At 37.6% G+C, this 15,364-nt stretch overlaps 1 non-coding gene across 1 annotated transcript; it reads left to right on the top strand.

The window, feature by feature from the left end:
- The first annotated feature begins 12,842 nt into the window (after positions 1-12,842).
- LOC120252309 lies at positions 12,843-12,948 on the top strand. Its single transcript, XR_005533850.1, has one exon. It is a non-coding gene; the product is annotated as a small nucleolar RNA R71 (small nucleolar RNA).
- Positions 12,949-15,364: the final 2,416 nt, after the last annotated feature.

Below are 15,364 nucleotides of genomic sequence, written 5' to 3'. Positions count from 1 at the left end.
ATTTTGAAAAGAAAACAAAGGATTAGGGTTTTGATTTGAAAATACTAGACATTCCAAAAAGAAAACAAAGGAATAGTATTTCAATTTAAAATATAAAAAATTGACACATTAAAAAAAAACATAGGATAAGGTTTTCCATAAAAAAAAGGAGACATTTCGAAAAGAAAACGTAGGTTAGGGTTTCAATTCAAAATAGATAAATAAGATACATTAAAAACTGAAAACATAGGATTCGGGTTTTAATTGAAAGATAGGAGATATTTAAAAAGAAACATAGGATTAGTATTTTGATTGAAAAATAGGAGACTTTACTAAAAAAAAATATTGTATTAGGGTTTTGAATGAAAATTAGGACACATTTGAAAAAGAAAATATAAGATTAGGGTTTTTATTAAAAAAAAAGTAGTCATTGTGAAAATGAAAAGAAAGGATTAGATTTTTGATTGAAAAATAGGAGACATTGTGGAAAGAAAACAAAAGGTAGGGTTTCGATTCAAAATTGATAAATAGGAGACATTAATAAAAGAAAACATAGGATTCCGGTTTTGATTCAAACATATGAGATATTCCGAAAAGAAAACATAGGATTAATGTTTTGATGACATTTTAAAAAGAAAAGAAAGGATTAGGGTTTTGACTGAAAAATAGGAGACTTCTGAAATGAAAACAAAGGTTTACGGTTTTGATTCAAAACAGAAAAATATGACACATTCCGAAAAGAAAATATAGTTTTAGGGATTTCATACTAAAATAACAGACATTTTGAAAATAAAACATTGGTTAGGTTTTTTTAGTAAAAACTGATAAAGAAGAGACATTATGAAAAGAAAACATAGGATTCTTTTTCGATTGAAAGATGGGTGACATTTCAAAAAGAAAAAACATAGGATTAGTGTTTCAATTCAAATATAGTACGCATTCCAAAATAAAAAAACATACGATTAGGGTTTTGATTAAAAAAATAGGAGATATTATGAAAAAGTAAACATAGGATTAGAGTTTTTGATTCAAATATCATAGGCATTCCAAAAAGAAAACATATGATTATGGTTTTGATTGATAAATAGGAGACATTACTATAAGAAAGCATAGGATTATGTGTTTAAATGAAAAAAATTACCACAATATACAAAATCCTATGTTTTTTTATGGAATAGTAGAAAAGAAAACATAGGATTCTAGTTTTGATTGGAAGATAGGAGATATTCAGAAGAGAAATCTTAGGATTACGGTTTTGATTTAAAAATAATAGGTATTCCAAAAAGAAAACATAGGATTACTTTTTCTATTGAAAAAAATAGGTGACATTACTATAAGAAAAAACATAAGAACAAGGTTTTTTTATTAAAAAAACCAAAAGAATAGGGGACATTTCCAAAAACAAATGATAGGATTAGTGTTTTTTTATTCAAAAATAAGTTAGATACCATTTAATAAAAGAAATCATAGGATTAAGGTTTTTGATTTCAAATATAGTATACATTCGAAAAGTAAACATAGGATTAGGGTTTTGATTGAAAAAAATAAGAGACATTACTATAAGAAAAACACATGATTTTGGGTTTTTGATTCAAATATAGTAGACATTCCAAAAAGAAAATATAGGATTAGGTTTAGGCATAATGAATAGAAAGCATAGGATTAGGGGTTTGATTAAAAAATATGAGACATTCCAAAAATTCGGAATGCCTCCTTTTTTTTCTCTTCCGAATGCCTCTTATTTATATGTTTTCTTATAGTAATCTCTCCTATTTTCCATTCTGAAATAATCTGAATGTTTTCTTAATGTCTCCTATTAATCAGTAATGTTATGTTTATGTTTTCTTTTCGAATTGTCTACTATTTTTGAATAAAAAAACTAATCCTAATAAGAGCCATTCCTATTCCAGAATTAAAACACTAATACTATATATTGTTTTTTGAAATGTCCACTATTTTTTGGTTTAAAATCAAAAAGGAAAATAGGAAAAAATTTTATTCAAATATAGTAGGTATTTCGAAAAGAAAATATAGGACTAGGGTTTTGATTGAAAAATATGAATGACTCTTATTAGGATTAGTTTTTTGATTCAAAAATAGTAGACATTCCGAAAAGAAAACATAACATTACTGATTAATTGGAGACATTAAGAAAACATCAGATTATTTCAGAATGGAAAATAGGAGAGATTACTTAGGATTAGGGTATTGATTAAAAAACTGATAAATAGGAGACATTAAGAAAAGAAATCATAGGATTCGGGTTATGTTTATAAAATAAGTGATATTCTGAAAAGAAAAACATAGGATTAGAATTTTGATTCAAATATAGTAGCTATTCCAATAAGAAAAAAAAGGATTAGGGTTTTGGTTGAAAATAGCAGATATTTTGAAAAGAAACATAGCATTAGAGTTTTGATTGAAAAATAGGAGATAGTACTATAAGAAAACTTAGGATTAGGGTTTGGGTTCAAAACCAAGATTTAATGTGCATTTCCAAAGGAAAACATAAGATTAGGGTTTTGATTAAAAAATTACAGACATTTTCATAATAAAATATAAGATTAGTGTTTTCATTAAAAAAATATGATACATTCGGAAAAGAAAATATAGAATTAGTGTTTTAATTAGAAAATAGGAGACATTACCAAAAAAAAAAAAAAGATTAGGGTATTCATTCAAAAAAATAACAGACGTTATCAACAAAAAACATTGGATTTAGGTTTTGAAAGATAGGATTAGGGGTTTGATTAATAAAATGAGACATTTCGAAAAAAACAAAGGATTTGGGTTTCGATTGAAGGGTTGGATTAGTAATGTTTTCTTTTGGAAATGTCTCCTTTTTTCAAAAATATGAGAAATTTGAAACTTTTCATAATGTCTCATATTTTTTCAATAACATTTCCAAAACAAAACTTTGGATTAGGGTTTTGATTGAAAAATTGTTAACATTCCCAAAACAAAATATAGATCAGGGTTTTGATTGTCAAATATGAGACATTTTGGAAAGAAACGATAGAATTAGTATTCTCAATAAAAAAAAAGGACACATTCCGATTAGGGTTTTGATTCAAAAATAGCAGAAATTCCACAACAAAAGATAGATGACATAGGAAAAGAAATGAAAACATATGATTAGGGTTTTGATTTAAAAAATAGGATTCGGGTTTTGATTCAAAACCGAAAACATAAGATTAGGGTTTTGATTGAAAAATATGGGATATTACGAAACACAAAAACATATTATTATTGTTTTGATTAATAAATAGGAGACATTCAGAAAAGAAAACATAAGATTAGGATTTTCATTAAAAAAATAGGAGCCATTGCAAAAAAAAGCAACCTTAGAATTAGTGTTTTCAATAAAAAAATATTATATTTTGAAAAGAAAACATTGAATTAGGGTTTTGATTCAAAACTAGCAAACATTTGCAAAAGAAAACATCATATTAGAGCTTTGATTAATAAATAGGAGACATTTCAAAAAAAGAAACAAAGGATAAGGGCATTGATTAAAAACCCAAAAAAATAGGGACATTTCAAAAAAAGAAAAACATAGGATTATGGTTTTGATTCAAAAAAATAGAAGATATTCCCAAAAAGAAAAATGTAAGATTAGGGTTTTTGATTAAAAAAGGGAGTCATTCAAAAAATAAAGGATATGGTTAATGTTTTGATTGAAAAATATGATACAATCCAAAAACAATAGGATTATTGTTTTGATTGAAAATTAGGAGACATTCCCAAATGAAAACATAAGATTTGTGTTTTTTTTAAAAAATAGGAGACATTCCTATAACATTTAAAACTTAATTTTAGTATTTTGAATGAAAAATAGGAGACTTTACTTTATTTAATAGGACAAAGGATTAGGGTTTTTATTTAAAAAAATAGGAGCCATGTCAAACTATCATTCAGAATTTCTACTATTTTGCAAACAAAACAAAGGATCAGGGTTTTTCAATCCTATGTTCTTGAGTAAAAAAAAATTTTTGGAGTGCTAAAAGAAACATAGGACTATGGTTTTGATTCAAGTATTGTAGGCATTTTGAAAAGAAAATATAGGATTATGGTATTGATTTAAAAAATAGGGGACATTACTATAAGAAAACAAAATATTTGGGTTTTGATTAAAAAATAGTAGATATTCCTAAAAACGAGAAACTCTACTAAAAATATGCTTTTGCAATGTCTCATTTATTTAATTAAAAATAGCAGACACTCGCAATAGAAAACATAGAATTTCGGTTTTGATTAAAAAATAATACACACTAAAAAAACATAGGATTAGGGTTTTGATTGAAAAATAGGGGGCATTCCAAAAAGAAAACATAGAAATAGGGTTTTGATTGAAAGATAGAAGACATTCCGAAAATAAAATATAAGATTACGGTTTTGATTGAAAAATAGGGAGCATTCCAAAAACAAAACATGGGATTAAGGTTCTGATTGAAAAATATGAGACATTTCTGTACTGGGAGCCACAACAATTATAAAAATGTCCTAATATCAGAATGAATACTATATTTGACTCGAAACCACAATCCTATTTTTTCTTTTTAGATTATCTTCTATACATCTATCAAAAGCCAAATCCTATATTTCAAAAGCCGAATCCTATATTTTCATTTTGGAATGTGTCCTACTTTCAATTTTGAATCAAAACCCTAATCCTTTGTTTTCTTTTTGGAATGTCTTATTTTTTTAATAAAAAACCTAATCCTATCTTTTGTTTTAGTAATGTCTCGCTAGTTTTTAATCAAATCCCTAATCGTATGTTTCTTTTTGAAATGTCTCATTTTTCAATCAAAACCCTATTCCTATGTTTTCTTTTCTGAATGGCACTTATTTTTCAATCAAAACCATAATCCTATGTTTTTTTCATAATGTCTCCTACCTTTCAATCAAAACCCAATTATTTTCTTTCAAAATCCGAATCCAATGTCTTCTTTTGGTAATGCCTTGTATTTGTGAATCAAAACCTTAATGCTATGTTTTCTTTTTGAAATGCCTCTTACTCATAAATAGGAGGCATTCCGAAAAAGAAAACATAGGATTATTGGCACGTCCGTATATGCATGTAAACCGCAAGTGCACAGGTGTCGAAGTAATAATCCCAGATGAGTATGTATCATATCCACAGAGAGTAGGAAATAAAAACACTTAAGTTGTTTCTTAACTAATGTGGAATATGGAATAGTGATAAGTGTGAAAAAAATATGAAATAAAGAAAATAAAAGCAACAAGAAAGAGAGCACAAGTAAAGGAGAAGTTAAGGTAATCGATAAGATGGGGTACCCGGATATTTATCCGCCTAGGATAATCGTTTCAAGTGCAAGAACCCTCTATTATACTTCCTAATTGATGCAACAATGAGTGGTGGAAATCCTTAATTACATGATCCCAAATCTAAGGTCAACCATGCCTAACTCTATACATGTCCCGGAGGAGAGATTGAATAACCTCTCAACCTCGCACTCGCATAGAATTGCAATGAGTTCTAGGGATTCCAAGTGATAAACCCTATTCCTATGTATAGACCTAACACTTTGGTCTAGGTGGAAGATCCCTAGCCACAATTAAGCCCTAGGTGCTAAAATCACTTCAGTGCTTCACTCCGTTGCACTCGCAACTAAGCCCCAGCGGAAGGTCATCCCTTAGCCCATTCACTCTACTATGCCCTCAAAGAACTCTTGGAATGTGGGGGTAGGATAGATCACACTGGAGGGGAAAGGAGATGCTCCGCTACCTCTCAACTCACCCTCTCAACCCTCTCCAATCTAGCTTTGTCTAACTCTCATGGTGTGTCACTCACTCACAAGAGTTACCAACAAGAACTCCCAACCCTAGTGTTACTCTAGGGTAGTATTCATACAATTAAGTCTCCAAGATTAGAACTCACAAAAAATATCAATTAATTGAAAGCATAATAAAGAGATTCAATGAAATGAATACATCCTAGAGTTCACAAATACCCAAGTACGCACTAAGGGTTTAGCTCTCCATGGAGCTAGATACAATCAATGAAATCGAATGTAAAAACAAAACATCCATAGAAAACACCCTCGTTAGTCGTGGCAATGGTCTTATAGAGAGTCCTCTACTTGTCGGAACAGTCCCTTTGTCTGGCCTAGGATACACCTCGCCAGATCGGTGCCGACAAAAGCTCTCCCACTAACCTTCTTCCAAATGGCACTCGATGTCAGAGCCGCAGAACCTCTCCAAAGACCAAGCCAATACCTCTCAAAACCCTATCCACTGCCCTCTCTCAAGTTGGGGAAAAGATGGCGAAAAGAATGATAAAATCGGGGCTGAAATCGACTTTTAAAGAGCTAGAATCGGGAATCTACACAACCATATGGGCGCCCCTGTGGATTTTTCACACAGGTGTGTGGAATTTCCACACGGCCGTGTGGATTCTCTGTTTTCCTATTTTCTCGGCCGCCTGTAAACAGTGCTGCTGAGATATTTTTGCTACATTATTTCTATAATGCCCTGCTATAGTAGCAGCCTGAAATACTCCTGAATCCATACTTTTATCGAGGTAACGCAAACGGACACACTTACGTCGTGGATCGCCTTGCCTCTTTAATAACGGACATGTTGGTGGAGATCTTGTTCTATATGCACAAGTCAGAATGCTTGAATGTGACTGCCCTTGTGCCTTCCAAATAGTTGTGCTAACTTGAGTATGAGGAGGTTGGCACACATTCCTGCATCTGAAATCCGACCTATGTCTTCGCGTTTGAACCTTAGTAAGATTTCCTCGAAATTAGTGCATTATGACCCACATTGGCTTCTTTCTCTCATAATCGGCCTCACAACCCTACCTGCATGAAAGTAACATAAATACACCCATATTAGCGTTAATACTTTAGAAAAGTAATGCTCAACACAAGGAAAGAATACTTCATATTCTTATCGCACAAGTACTTATCAAACTCCCCCACACTTAAGCTTTTGCTTGTTCTCAAGCAAAGATTAAAACATTATATGCATAGATGAAGGAAACATTGGAAGTGCTTGGCCTTAGGTTCACCAAAACATACAAAGAGAGCATTCTACAAGTAAGGAAAATTTTAACACTAAATACGAAAAATCAATGCTCTAGTTAAAAACTTGAATAAAAAAGGACAACAAACCCGAAATTGTTTAAGTGCGTGAGCTTACTCAAAACAACCCACATTATACTCCTCAAAGTTCTAAGCACAAGGGTCTTATTGATCTGCACAAAGTAACAAAAACATTTCAAAGGTGGTAGTAGCTTCACACATCCTCTAAGGTAGCCCTTTCCAAAGCGGCCGCTAAGGTGGCTTTCACATTTTTGAGGTGGTAGCTCTTTCTACCGCAGTGGTAGCTTTCACCCATCCTATGAGATAGCTCTTTCTCTCATTAGGGCATAACTAGTATATGACTTATGAGAGTAGCTTCATACTTCATAGGTGGTAGCTCTTTCCACCCAACAAGCACAAATAAGAAATAAAACTATTTTGATCCTTTTTGCTTTTGAATTAACAAAAGAAACAACTATACTTAGTCCCTTTAACATCAAACTTGAGTTTCCAAATGGGTTTCAAGAGTGAGAAGTACAACAAGTGTTAATCGGGCAAAAAAATTCCTAGGAAATTCAAGAAAAACCTAGAGCATGAGGATATTCAATGTTAAAAAAATTCTCCTAAACTCAAGAATACATTCATTGCAACTAAGATGAACCACCATTGGTAATGTGAGTATGTATCAATCAAAAACTAATATAAAAAGATGTGCGCACTATGAAACTCCCCCCACCCCACACTTAAGTTGTACATTGTCCCCAATGTACTCATGTAAGCTCACTCATAATGTATATCAATTAAATTCAAATGTCGGATAAGCAATCAAAAAAATACTCCCTTGACTCCTAGTATTGTATTTGATGGAGCTATGTCCTTGGGAGAGTTGTTCCAACGGGTTGTGAAGCTCATACGGCCAAGTGCCGAAACACTTTGGCCGTGGCCATGACAAAGTTCTCAATTCCCATGATGACAAGACCATTTGTGCGGATACACGAGGGGGTTCAGTGAAGCTCAATAAAAATAAAACAACTCGAATATATAAAAGATGAAGCAATGAATAGAACTCGAGATAGAAAAATAAAAATAAACTCAGAAGGGGACTCCTTTTTGAGAATACAAGTCCAAAATATAAGTGCAAAATTAAAAGAAAAGAAAAAAAAAACAAATTAAGTGTCGGTGTCATGCTCAGGCTCTTTGCTACTGCTGGTGCTGGTGATGAAGTACATGGTGGGTCAACTGATGCTGGAATAGGGAATGGAGGTATTGGACATGCTAGGGGAGTTCTCGGCCGCAGGACAAATGATGAGGCGACGTCCCGCTCTAAAATCCACTGCAATATGTCGAAACGTGCCATGAACTCTGTATGCTGTGTGGCCTGGGTAGCCCGAATCTCAGCAATCCCTGTGCGAGCCTCAGCGACCTCTGTCCGTATCATTCCCACAGTACTCTCAAGCATCTCAAAATGATCATGGGCTCGATATGGTGAAAACATGCGTACTGGGGTGGATCCTCTGCCATATGAGGTACCTCGGACTCCATCGGTGCTGGCTAAGGTTCGGGGGTAGGTTTGGAAGCCTCGGCATCATCATCCTCCTCCTCGGCTATCTCCGGAATCGGTAGCACCAGACCATGAACCCACTTCTGAACCCTGTAAACCATGTCCATTAATCTCATCGTCTCCAGGCTCAGGGATACAGGTATACTCGTCTTCTCGGCCCCGCAAATCATACCCAAGAGATCCATATCCATAGCTAATCTCGTAATGTATGGACCCGAGAAGATCACTCCCAATCTGGCATACTGACCCTGATGTCGAATGTACTCAGCGACGATGTGCCCTAGATGGATCGGTATGCGTTGTATCATCAAATACAAGTATAGAAGCTCCTGCCAGCTCAGAACGCCAATTTATCACCACGGCCATTCACCGACCTACTCATGATGGCATGTAAATATCTGTACACAGGTCAGGAAAGGCACATGGCCTTGGACAACCCCGGCTCATAGTGGCCTTGACCACACAATGCTCTTTAAGCTCTGTGCTGGGTTAAAGCTCCAGGATAATCAGTAGGTAACTGATAATACTGCTCAGTATCTATGAATGCCTCCTCGTATAAGCCAAGCTAGACTAAAAACTGCGTGATAATCATGCTTTGGTAATGTCCAAGTGCTCTGAACTAAACGGCGTTGAGGCTGTCGAGTCTCGAATAGGATCTATCGAACTCGAATGATGATAAGACCTCCAGTGTAAGCTCACGGATGCTAGCTTTCTAATCGACAACAACTGCCTCCAACCACCCACTGATACGAGATCCTCGACCTCATCGTTGAACTCGTCTCCCTGCTGTAAATCTCTCAGTATGCTCGTGTCTAAGAATCGAGTCTGTCTGAACCAAAGTCTCAATAAATGCTCGAAACAGGCCTGATGCTCGGGTATAGTGAATCTCATACCCTCGGACTCAGGAGATGACTCACGCGGCCGCTTATCAGCTTGCTTCTTTGACCTGTGTGCCATATCTGTAAAATTTGAAAGAAAACCGATCAAACAAGTCAATTAAGCAATGCTGCAGAAATCCACACAGTCGTGTGGAATTTTCGCACGCCCGTGTGGATCCATGGGGCCTAAAAAAGGCACGGCCATGCCACAAAAATAAAAAAAAAACACCGTTAAATCGCTTATAACATTGTTCCAAACATGCATACTCATTCTAATTATAGAAACAAAGCGTTATTCACATGTTTCATCGATTAAAATCAAGAATTTGTGAAGAGAACAAAAGATATGGCTTACCGACGAGTTGAAGTGGAAAACCTTGAAGCTGCCGGAAAACCACGCAAAAATCCCTCCAAATATGGCAGTGCGAAGTCAGAAAGAAGTGTGAGGGTGCTCTCAGGCGAAGAGGGAGTGTGGGAATGAGAAGAAATGATGATCCTTTAAAAGGACTCGCGAATCTTTGCGTTCTGCACAACCGCACGGGCATGTGGAAATTACCCACGCCCATGCGCCTCCACAAGAAAGCATTATAGGGGCAGGTGCATACACCTGTGCACTCTCAGGAAAACACTCATTGCCTCTGAATGCAAATACCCACGCTCGTGCGCCCAACCCACAGGGGCTGCCATACACCCCTGTGGCTTCTTTGTCCACCCGAGAAGAATCGCTAAGTGTTTCAAACGCCCGTGTGGAAATTCTGCATGGCCATGGTCATTTACAAGCCCAACTTACAGGGCCAGCCGCACGCCCCTGTGTCTTTTTGAGATGGAGAGAACTCATCTGCAGAGATCCGCACGGTCGTGTGAAAACTACCCATGCCCATGCGTATTTAACAAGTTCGCCCAAATGGGCGACTCCACGCCCCTGTGTGCTCTCAGGATAGTTTGCTAAGTACCTGCAGGAAATCACACACCCGTGCAGAAATTACCCAGGGGTGTGCAAGAATCACAAGGTCAATCACGGGAATGAGTCCACGCCCATGTGCCTTCTCTGGATGAGCTCGCAATACAAAACCACGGTCATGTGTTAATTTCACACGCCCATGTGTTTTTTCTCTGGATGACTTAGAAAACACTGCAGGCTCTGCAGAAAATTTTTGAACATGTTTACACACTTAGAGCCTGACCTAATATGTTACTATACTAGTGAGAAACATGATATATAGCTCAAATAACCAAAACTTCATCAAATTCACATGAAAACACAAGGTGAAATTACAAGTCCACAAGAAAATCATAGCAAAACCATCTACAAATCAAGACACCAACACTCAACAATTTCTTCAAGCAAACATTAAACAAACAAATTAAGAAAATAGTAAACACTTGGGTTGCCTCCCAAGAAGCGCTTGTTTAACATCACTTAGCTTGACGTACCTTGTCCTACCTCACGGGGGCTCATAGATGAAGGTTGACCTCTTCCCCATAGATTGGAAACATGATGAGCAAAGTCTCTTGAAGGTAGAGGGGGAATTATTAGGCTTGGGACCACCTAGCAATAATTCATCCAATTTGTTCAGTTTGCGCACGTCTCCGATAGCCTTGGAGCGTTTCCAGTGGCATCTCCTAGCCCTCTTCATCTTCTAGAGCACCTTCTTCATGATCCTCGTGGTAGATGGTACTTCTTCCGTTGAATCAAGCATCATGATTCCTTCATTGTCCACCCCTTCGTTAAACAAACCCTCGTACGGGTCTAGATTGACCAATTCCTGCATATATTCATCAACAATCTCATCAGTAGTGTCTAGAAAATACTAAGTATCAACGAAATCAAGAGAATGCCGCATGGCTTCAGCAAGGCGGTATGTGAGCTTGTCATCTCCAACTCTCAATGTTAACTCTCTGTCGTCCATGTCAATCGATGCTTTGGAAGTCCATAAGAATGGCCTCCAAAATATCAAGGGTACATCCGCATCCTTATTGTCATCTAGCACAACAAAATCTACAGGAAATATGTACTTATCCACCTTAACAAGCACGTCTTCAATGATATCCTCGGTTATCTCACTGTTCGATCCACCAATTGCAAAGTCATCCAAGTGGGCCTAGGCTCTCCCAAGCCTAGCTTCAGAAAGAAGGTGTATGGCATGACGTTGATACTGGCCATTGAGTCCGCCAATGCCATTTCTTCACCCAAATTGCCAATCTTACACGGAATGATGAAGTTTCCCCGGTCTTTCTTCTTGTTCGGCATATTCTTTTGCAACACGGCCAAGCAAGAAGCATCTAAGATCACGAAAGCACTGTCCTCCAACTTCCTCTTGTTGGTCAACAAATCTTCAAGAATTTTGCATATTTAGGCATTTGAGCCAATGCCTCAACAAAAGAAATATTGATGTGCAGTTGTTTGAACAAACTCAGGAACTTCTTTTAATGTTCATCCCCTTGATCATTCTTCAATCTAGAGGGATAAGGTATTATTGGCTTGAAAGGTGGGGGTGCCACCTCCTTCTCTTTGCTTGCTCCCTTCTCAACCTCTATAACCTCGGGTGCGTGTTCATTGGGCTTCTCCATCGGAAGCTTACCCTCAACCTCACGGACACTTCTTAAAGTGATCGCCTTGACATGCTCTCTAGGGTTGGTCTCGGTGTTACTCGACAAGCTTCCTTGTGGCCTTTCCGATAAGGACTTCGCAATATGCCTTACTTGATTTTCAAGATTATGCAAAGAGGCGGTGTGGTTGCGAAGTGTAGCCTCAACTGATTGGAATCTTGTATAAGATGATTGCACAAACCTTGTTAAGGCCTTCTCCAAATTGTTTATTCAGGTCTCCAAACCTTAAACTCAATTTTCCATGTTTGGGGCTTGCTGTTGTTGTTGGAAACCCAGTGGCCCCATGGCCTTTTATGGACCTTGGTTCCTCCACGTGAAATTGGGATGACTCTTCCAACCAGGATTGTAGGTGTTGCTGTATGGGTTTCCTTGATTATTCTTAGCATTACCTACAAAATCGACATTCTCAACCGAAGATGCATCACTAATTGAGATCGGGCAATCGGATGGAGCATGTCCTGCACCACACCCGTGCAAGTAGTCACCGCCGCCACTCAATTCGAAGTTACGAGATCTAACTTCTTACTCAATGATTCCACTTGAGCCGCCAATGAGATTACTGCATCTATCTCATGGAGGCCGGCCACCTTTTTCTTCTCCCTAGAATTCCATTGGTAGCTGTTTAACCACATTTCTTCAATTAGTTGACGGGCCACACCGGGTGTCTTGCTACATAAGGTACATCCTGCTGCTGGATACAAGAGTTGCCTTGTACTCGGATTTAAACCGTTGTAAAAGGTTTGAACAATCATCCACTCCAGGAATCCATGTTGCTGGCACTTTCTCAGGATCTCCTTGAATCTTTCCCACGTCTCGAATATAGACTCCAATTCCAATTGTACAAAGGATGAGATCTCATTCCTAGCTTTGCAAATTTTCTGGGAGCAAAATAATGGGCAAGAAAAGCTTCTATCATCTCCTCCCATGTGGTAATTGATGCTCTAGGTAATGAGTGTAGCCACTGCTTCGCTCTCCCTTTCAAGGAAAATGGGAAGGCTCTCAACTTGATGGTATCAACCGTTACCCCGTTTATCTTAAGCATGTCGCACACCTTGAGAAAGTTCTCTATATGACTGTTCGAATCCTCATCGGCCAACCCATTAAACTGTGAGGATTTCTGCAACATGTGGATGAATGCCGGCTTCAGCTCGAAGTTCTGAGCTGTAATCCAGGGACACCCAATGCTCGATTGTGTCTCCAATACTGAAGGTCTAGCATAATTGGATAATGCCCACTTCTGCTCATTCTATTCTGCCATGTTTTCAAATTCTTCTACTTCCAATTCAGCTAGATTAGACTATTCTTGCACATGTTCTTTCCCTTTTCTTCTAAGTGTACGTTCGAGCTCGGGTTTTCCTTCAATCAATATTGAAGGGTTCCCTCGGGTCATAACCTGGAGCTGCACCAAAAGAAAGAAAAAAAATCGGAACGATGCTAGAAAAGAAGATATAAAATAGAATGAATAAATAGCTAAGAAAATAAAGTAAAAAGTATCTCTAAACGCCTATTCACCGGGATCAACGGCAAAAACTTGACACGTCCATATATGCGTGTAAACCGCAAGTGCACGGCTGTTAATGTAATAATCTCAGATGAGTGGGTAACGTATCCATAGAGAGTAGGGAATAAAGATACTTAAGTTGTTTTTTAACTAATGTGGAAGATGAATAGTGATAAGTGTGACAAAATATGAAATAACGAAAAATAAAAGCAACAAGATAGACAGCACAAGTAATGAAGAAGATAAGGCAATCGATAAAGATGGGGTGACCGGGTATTGATCCGCCTAGGACAATTGTTTTTAGTGCAAGAACCCTCTATTATACTTCCTAATTGATGCAACAATGAGTCGTGGAAATCATTAATTACATGATCCCAAATCTAAGGTCAACCATGCCTAACTCTATACATGTCCCGGAGGAGAGATTGAATAACCTCTCAACCTCACACTCACATAGAATTGCAATGAGCTCTAGGGATTCTAAGTGATAAACCCTATTCCTATGTATAGACCTAACCCTTTGGTCCAAGTGGAAGATCCCTAGCCACAATTAAGCCCTAGGTGCTAAAATCACTTCAGCGCTTCACTCTATTGCACTCACAACTAAGCCCCAGCGGAAGGTCATCCCTTAGCCCATTCACTCTACTATGGCCACAAAGAACTCTTGGAATGTGGAGGTAGGATAGATCACACCGGAGGGGAAAGGGGACGTATCGCTACCTCTCGACTCACCATCTTAACCCTCCCCAATCTAGTTTTGTCTAACTCTCATAGTGTGTCACTCACTTACAAGAGTTACCAACAAGAACTCTCAACCCTAGTATCACTCTAGGGGAGTATTCATACAATCAAGTCTCCAAGATTGGAACTCACAAAAAACACCAATTAATTGAAAACATAATAAAGAGATTTAATGAAAAGAATACATCCTAGGGTTCACAAATACCCAAGTACCCACTAGGGGTATGGCTCTCCATGGAGGTAGATACAATCAATGAAATTGAATCTAAAAACAAAACATCCATAAAAAACCCCCTCATTTGTCGTGGCAATGATCTTGTGGAGAGTCCTCTACTCATCGCAAGGATCCCTTTGTTCGGCCTAGGATACACCTTGCCGGATCGGTGCCGACAAAAGCTCTCCCACTAACCTTCTTCCAAACGGCGCGCGATGTCCGAGCAGTAGAACCTCTCCAAAGCCCTAGCCAGTAGCTCTCAAAGCCCTAGCCGCCGCCCTCTCTCAAGTTGGGGAAAAGATGGAGAAAAGAATGCTGAAATCGGCATTTAAAGGGCTGGAATCGGGAATCCACACGCCCATGTGGGCGCCCCTGTGGATTTTTCATACGGGGGTGTGGAATTTCAACACGCCTGTGTGGATTCTCTGTTTTCCTGGTTTCTCGGCTGGCTGTAAATAGTGCTGCTGCTGTATTTTTGCTACAGTATTTTCTACAATACCCTGCTGCAGTACCGGCCTGAAATATTCCCGAATCTATACTTTCATCGAGGTAACGCAAACTGGCACACATTTACTTCATGGATCGCCTTGCTTCTTTAATAATGGGCATGTTGATGGAGATCTTGTTCTATATGCACAAGTCGGAATGCTTGAATGTGACTGCCCTTGTGCCACTTCAAATAGTTGTGCTAACTCGAGTACGAGGAGGTTGACACACATTCCTGCATCTTGAACTCGACCTTTGTCTTCGTCTTTGAACCTTAGCAAGATTTCCTCCAAATTACTGCATTATGACCCACATTGGCTTCTTTCTCTCATAATCAGCCTC

The sequence above is a fragment of the Dioscorea cayenensis genome, chromosome 20 (genome assembly GCF_009730915.1).
Source record: "Dioscorea cayenensis subsp. rotundata cultivar TDr96_F1 chromosome 20, TDr96_F1_v2_PseudoChromosome.rev07_lg8_w22 25.fasta, whole genome shotgun sequence".
Lineage (NCBI taxonomy): Eukaryota > Viridiplantae > Streptophyta > Magnoliopsida > Dioscoreales > Dioscoreaceae > Dioscorea > Dioscorea cayenensis.
This window is presented reverse-complemented; position numbering and strand designations above follow the sequence as displayed.